Here is a 6395-nt window from a genome sequence, read left to right as displayed (position 1 = left end):
TCTCTCCTTAAACTCTGTGAGCAGGGTAGAATCACCAGTCATGTGTCTTGAACAACCACTATCCAAGTACCAAAGATTCCTTCTGTTTCCCTGCACACATCAAAATCAAATCAAGTTGATTTTGGTACCCAAGTTTCCTGATTGCTTGAGGAACTTGTCTCTGTTTCATCAGACTTGGCCATTAGGGCTAGATTGACATAGCTGACATCTTCATCTTCATCCAAACCATCTGCTGCCCAGTCATTCTCTTGTGTAATAAAAGCCCTTTCCTTTTGTTTGAGTAGATCAAAGTATTTTTGATTATAATCCACAGACTCAAACCTTTTCTTACTGGAATCTGACTTTCTACCCTCATTTGTAAAATGCTCTGTCAAGCCACATTTGAAATATTTGAATTTTGACTTATTCACCATGTTTCTATTTGGCTTGGCTGCTCCAAAGTTCTTCTTGAACTTGAGCTTGGCAAATCTCCTTGAAAGAAATGCTAGATGCTCATCAATGTCCTCCATGTCATCTTGGCTCAATGATTCTTCACTTTCTGCAGCTAGCCCCTTACCCTTATTCTCACAGACTTTTGAAGTTGATTCTACAGCTTCCATCTTCACTTTCTTCTCCTTTTCCAGATCAGCAACTAGTGAAATGGATCCTCCTTTCTTCTTTTCTCTCTCCATTCTTTCATCCTGCTCTATCTCAAGCTCATAGGTCTTCAGAATGCCATACAGTCTCTCCAAAGTAAACTCCTTATAATCTTGTGAGTTTCTCAATGAGACTGTCATTGGTTTCCATTCCTTTGGAAGAGATCTGAGAAATTTCAGATTGGAGTCTTTACTCTGATAGACTCTTCCATGCAACTTAAGAGCATTTAGTAGTTTTTGGAATCTACTAAAAATGTCAGTGAGTGACTCAATTTCTTCATTGTGAAAATGCTCATATTGCTGAATCAGGAGCTGCATTTTATTTTCTCTTACTTGCTCAGTGCCATCACAAATTATCTGTATTGTGTCCCAAACTTCATTGGCAGTTTTGCAGTTGATAATATTATCAAACATGTCTGCATCAACTCCATTGAACAGAATGTTCATGGCCTTTTTATCTTTCCTGACTTGTTCAATGTCAGGATCAGACCATTCATGCCTTGGCTTTGGAACAGATGGCTCATTTCCTGTTGCAGCTCTCATTGGAACATGAGGGCCTCTTTCTATGCAGTCCACATAGGCCTCATCTTGAGAAAGCATATAAAGATGCATCTTTACCTTCCAATGATGGTAATTATCTTTATCAAGAAAAGGAATCTTGACTCCAACATCATTCTTGTTCATCTTGCTGAATTGTTTTGATCTTTAAACTCTTTGTAGATTAAGAGCTTGCTCTGATACCAATTGTTATTCCCTAAACAATATAGCAAGAATTACAGAAGGGGGGTTGAATGGAATTCTTGAACCTTTTTCTCGAAATAAAAATGTTCAACTCTAATATAGATATAATGTTTTGATTAGCACAATGCGGAATAGAAACTTAATTGAATCAAAACATAAGTAATTAAAAACAAGAGTCTTTAAAAACTTTCTGGTGGATTTAAACAATTCCACCAGAGATATATATAATATATCGAGAGGACTCTGTGTGTAGGAATGCTCACAGCTGCTTACAAATGGAACTACTGAGAATACAGGAAATGCTAATGATTCTGCTTACAAAGATTTCTCTATTTTTTTGTTTCTCAGCTATCTCAGTTATTTTTCTATTTGCTACACTCTTGGTTTATATAATACCAAGATTACAAAGTCAAAAAGACTGAACAAATATAAAAACTATCAGTCTTAAGCTTTGCTGATTTTCGTCCTCTATTACCCAGTTAATGGGCTTCCACAGTGTGTTTGTATACATCTCGACGGCTGTGTGTCAGCTTTCACTGTTCAACTGCTGTTTGAATTCTTCATATGATCATCCGTCGACTTTCTGAACATCCGTTGATGGTTTAATTGATCATCCATCGACTGTTATATTAAACATCCGTTGATAGTCATTTGATCATCCGTCGATGGCTTTGTTAATCATCCGTCGGTAGCTATTTTGGCACTTGACTCTATTTCACTTATGCAGAATTACAAGACATCATTTATATACAATTAATCAACCTATTTTGCATATCTAGTTAAAGTCAACATGACTTATATGCTACTACAGATTCTATACAAAAGTGCATACATAACTGTGCTACAAACTTATTATTACATAAGCTACTCACTCGATAGATAATAAGTTAATCATCCGTCGGGACTATAATGAGTTATCCGTCGGGACTATAATTCTTATCTGTCGAGTGCTACATAATTTCACTAAGTAAAATCTACTTAGATGTTTTGTTTATGAAATCATCAAGTACACAACATATGCACAACATTTTTGTTGCACCATAATGTATTTGACTCAGATTCTGCATATATCAGGCCTTGTATTTGTTAGATAGAGCAGACTTCCAACAACACTTTAATAATGTGAGCCTTCAAGTTTTGCAGACCCTTCTTCCTTCTTCATCTTTTCTTTAGCAACTAGTGGTGTACCTACTTCTTTACATTCACTCATATTAATTCTTTAAGTGGTTAAGTGTATGTTATTTTTGACAAATGAAAAAGCCTTCAGCTTCTTGTGCAATTTTCATGCCAAGAAAATGATGCATCAACCCAAGGTCACTCATTTCAAAGGTTCTCATCATATCTTCCTTAAAATCTCGAATCATTTTTTCAATATTTCCGGTATAAATTAAATCACCTACATACAGGGAAATTATAAGCGTGTTAGAGTTATCTTGGTTTTTAATGTAAAGAGTGGGCTCACTAGGACTCCTCCTGAATCATGAAGTTGTGAAATATTTATCAATGCGATTGTACTAGGCTCGCAGTGCTTGTTTAACTTCACAACTTTTTCATCACTTCCTTTCTTAACAAAACCTTGTAATTGCTCTATATAAATTTCTTCTTTGAGGATCCCATTTAAAAATGCGTACTTTACATCGAATTGGTTAATTCTCCACTTTTTTCTGAGCAGAAAGGGCCATTAACGCTCTTATGGTATCAAACCGAGCTACTGGAGCGAATGTCTCCTCGTAGTCAACTCCGGGCCTTTGTGAGTAACCCTTCGCTACAAGTCTTGCTTTGTGTTTTTGTACCGAACCATCAGAGTTATGTTTTGTTTTGAAAATCCATTTGACTCCAATAATTTCTTTATCACGAGGCTTCTCGACTAATTCCCACGTTTCATTTTTTCAATCATCTTGATTTCTTCGTCCATATCATTTTTGGTTGCCTCCTCAAAGCTATTTGGTACAACTTCTGCAAGATTGCATCTTTCATGTATTTCTTTCAGCGATCCAAATCGAAGTGGTATGAGTCATAATTTTGACCATCTTGATTTCGAGGATAGTGATTAAGAGAGCCTGGGGAATTAGGTTGCAATATCTCTAGCCTTGTATTTTCTTCGTCTTCATTTCTATTTTCCTGCAAATTTGGAAAATACGTATATCTCTCAATCTTATCTTCTTGCCAATTCCAAGAAGCATTTTCATCAAATTCCATATCTCGGCTGATGACTAGATTTTGAGTTTTTAAGTTATAAACTCGATAACCTTTTGACTGAATGTTGTAGCCCAAGATTGCACCTCTTTCAGACTTCTCTTGCAGCTTATATCTCTTCTCTTTTAGTACGTGAACATAGCATATGCAACCAAATATACGAAGATGCTTTGCTGATGGTTTTCATCCGCTCTAGGCTTCAACTGGTGTCTTGTTTTGCACAGCTTTAGTTGAGATCTATTTAGCAAATATACTACTGTATAAACTGCTTCTGCCCAAAAACTACATGGAAGCCCTTTTTCGTACAATATTGTTTGTGCCATTTCGACTAGTGTCCTAACTTTTCTATCTGAAACTCCATTCTGTTCAGGAGCGTATCCCACTGTTAACTGCTGTTCAACTCCTTCATCTTTGCAAAAGTTATTGAATTGTTTAGATGTGTACTCATTTCCTCTGTCACTCCTTAGCCTTTTGATTTCATGGCCACCTTACTTTTCAACAAATTTTTTAAATCTCTTAAATATTGTAAATACTTCTGATCTATCATGCATAAAATATACCCAGGTCATTCAAGAGAAATCATCGATAAAAAGAATGAAGTACCTGGACTAATTTTGAGATGAAGTTCTCATAGGTCCGCAAACGTCGGTATGCAGAAGTTCTAGGATCCCTTTTGCTCTCCAAGATGTTTCACTAAGGAAAGATTTTCTGTGTTGCTTACCCATAAGACAACTTTCAAATGTATCATGTATCTCCTGTATCTTTGGCAAATTACGCATCATATTCTTCTGTTTCAGAATTTTAAGTGCATGAAAATTAAAATGTCTAAATCGTTTTGCCAAAGCCAGGATTCATCAATTTCAGTTTTCATGGACATGTCTTTACATGCTGCCATTGAAGTGGAAAATTTATATTTTCCATTTTAACTTTGAAAACAATCTGTTCCTTTTTTTTATTGTCAGAAATGAAGCAAGAATCTCATTCAAAGTGTACAACATAACCATGCTCGATCATTTTCCCGAAACTTAGCAGGTTACTCTTTAAGCTTGGAACGAGTAAAACATTAGAAATCCATTTAGTGTCATTACTAGTTTGAATGACTATTGTACCTTTGGCTTTTGTGTCGACGAACGCTCCATTTTCCAGCCTGACACGCAAACTGAAGTATCAATGCAGCAGAATATACTTTCATCACCTGTCATATGATTGCTACACGCACTGTCAATGAACCAAGTATCATCCTTTTGCTCGTTTGCAGCTTGGCATATATAGAATAGTTGTTCACCTTTGATTGTTCTTCAGGTTTTTCTTCAGAGTAATTTGCTTAAAATCTACGCTTATGTCGATAATCTCTTTCCACATGTCCAAATTTCTTACAGTAGTTGCACTGCTTCTTTCCTCTGAAAAAATAATGTTTTTCCAGGTGATTTGTTTTCTTGCAGATTCCACATAGAGGATATTTCTTTCTTTTGTGAGACCCCTGTTTGTTGCTTTCATATTTTCCAATGCTACCATCATTGGATTTCTGGGATTTTTTTCCAGTTTTGACTGAAAAGCACTTTCAACAGAGTTTTCATTTCTCCGAGTTCGTCTAGCCTCGTAGGCTTCAAGAGATCCAATTAATTCTGTTATCGAGAGAGTCGCAATGTCCTTGGACTCTTCAATAACAGTAACTATTGAATCATAATTTTTTGTCTTACTGATAAGAATTTGTTCTACTATCTTTTTATCAGTATTGTAATGTCCATATGAACTTAATTTGTTTATTATTTCTTTTATTCTAGAGTAGTAATCTTTTATGGATTCATAATCCTTCATTTTTATATTTTGTAAATCCCTTCGCAGGGTCTAAAGCTTGACTGATCGTACCTTTGTAATTACTTGAAAATTCTTCGTGTAGGATAGACCATGCCTCTTTGGATTGCAGCTCCCATGATCCGTGGGAAGATAGAAGGTGTCAGTGTTTATTGTATATAGACAAGTGCAGCAGCGTTCCTGGTTATATTATTGTTTAAAGTGTCTCGCTGATTTTGAGGCAGCGCTTCTACATCATCTGGAGTTGTAAGACCAGACTCTACAATATTTCATAGATTTTGTGCTTGAAGATATGTCTTTATCCGAGTACTCGTAGTTTTCCCCATCAAAGACAGGAATTGGAATATTATAGGCTGGTGTGTTGTTCATGATAAATTCTTCAGTATTCTCAACCCGGATCTGATGCCACTGTTAGTCTGATAATAACCAAGAGTATTGTGAATATGAGAGGGTTGTTAGTCTAGATAGAAGGAGAACAACTTTTAGAGAAAGGTTTTCTCATTAATTCAAATGATTGAATGCAAGGATATATTTATAGATCTTTCTAGTATCTCTAAAATCATTCCAGAGTATTCTGAATAATGAACATTCATTCTTATTTATTACATAGGAAAATTCTAGATTATCCAGAAAATGTACTAGTAATTTCAACAGTGACATTTGTACTTTAACAACTAGAATAAACATACGATTAGGCTTCGTGAAGATTTGCAAAATAAACTATCAAAAAAAAAGATGTGCAAAATAGTGTAATATATATATATAATAATATTTAGTTTGTGGTGAAAAGGATCAGAGTGCTGGACTCAGACTTTTCAACATTTTAGACCAAAAGATTACTTAATCTCTGTAGAAGTGATCATTTAATTACATTGAAGGACTTGTAATAAAGAACGCAACAAAATCTTGAAAATGACGGGAGTCTGGAGATGGAACATTTACCAGCGAAGATGATTTCATTATCGAAAGAAACATTTAATAGGAAATGAATATTCTACTGAAGGAGAA

The 6395-nt window shown here is 35.3% G+C and overlaps 1 long non-coding RNA gene across 1 annotated transcript; it reads left to right on the top strand.

Moving 5' to 3' along the window:
- The first annotated feature begins 1733 nt into the window (after window positions 1–1733).
- LOC141702006 (uncharacterized) lies at window positions 1734–5992 on the top strand. The gene is made up of 2 exons (XR_012566977.1): window positions 1734–3126; window positions 5473–5992. It is a non-coding gene; the product is annotated as an uncharacterized LOC141702006 (long non-coding RNA).
- The last annotated feature ends 403 nt before the right edge of the window (window positions 5993–6395 follow it).

The sequence above is a fragment of the Apium graveolens genome, unplaced genomic scaffold, assembly GCF_009905375.1.
Source record: "Apium graveolens cultivar Ventura unplaced genomic scaffold, ASM990537v1 ctg4518, whole genome shotgun sequence".
NCBI classification, from domain to species: domain Eukaryota; kingdom Viridiplantae; phylum Streptophyta; class Magnoliopsida; order Apiales; family Apiaceae; genus Apium; species Apium graveolens.
Note: the sequence above shows the minus strand (reverse complement) of the source record. Positions and strands in the feature narration are given on the sequence as shown.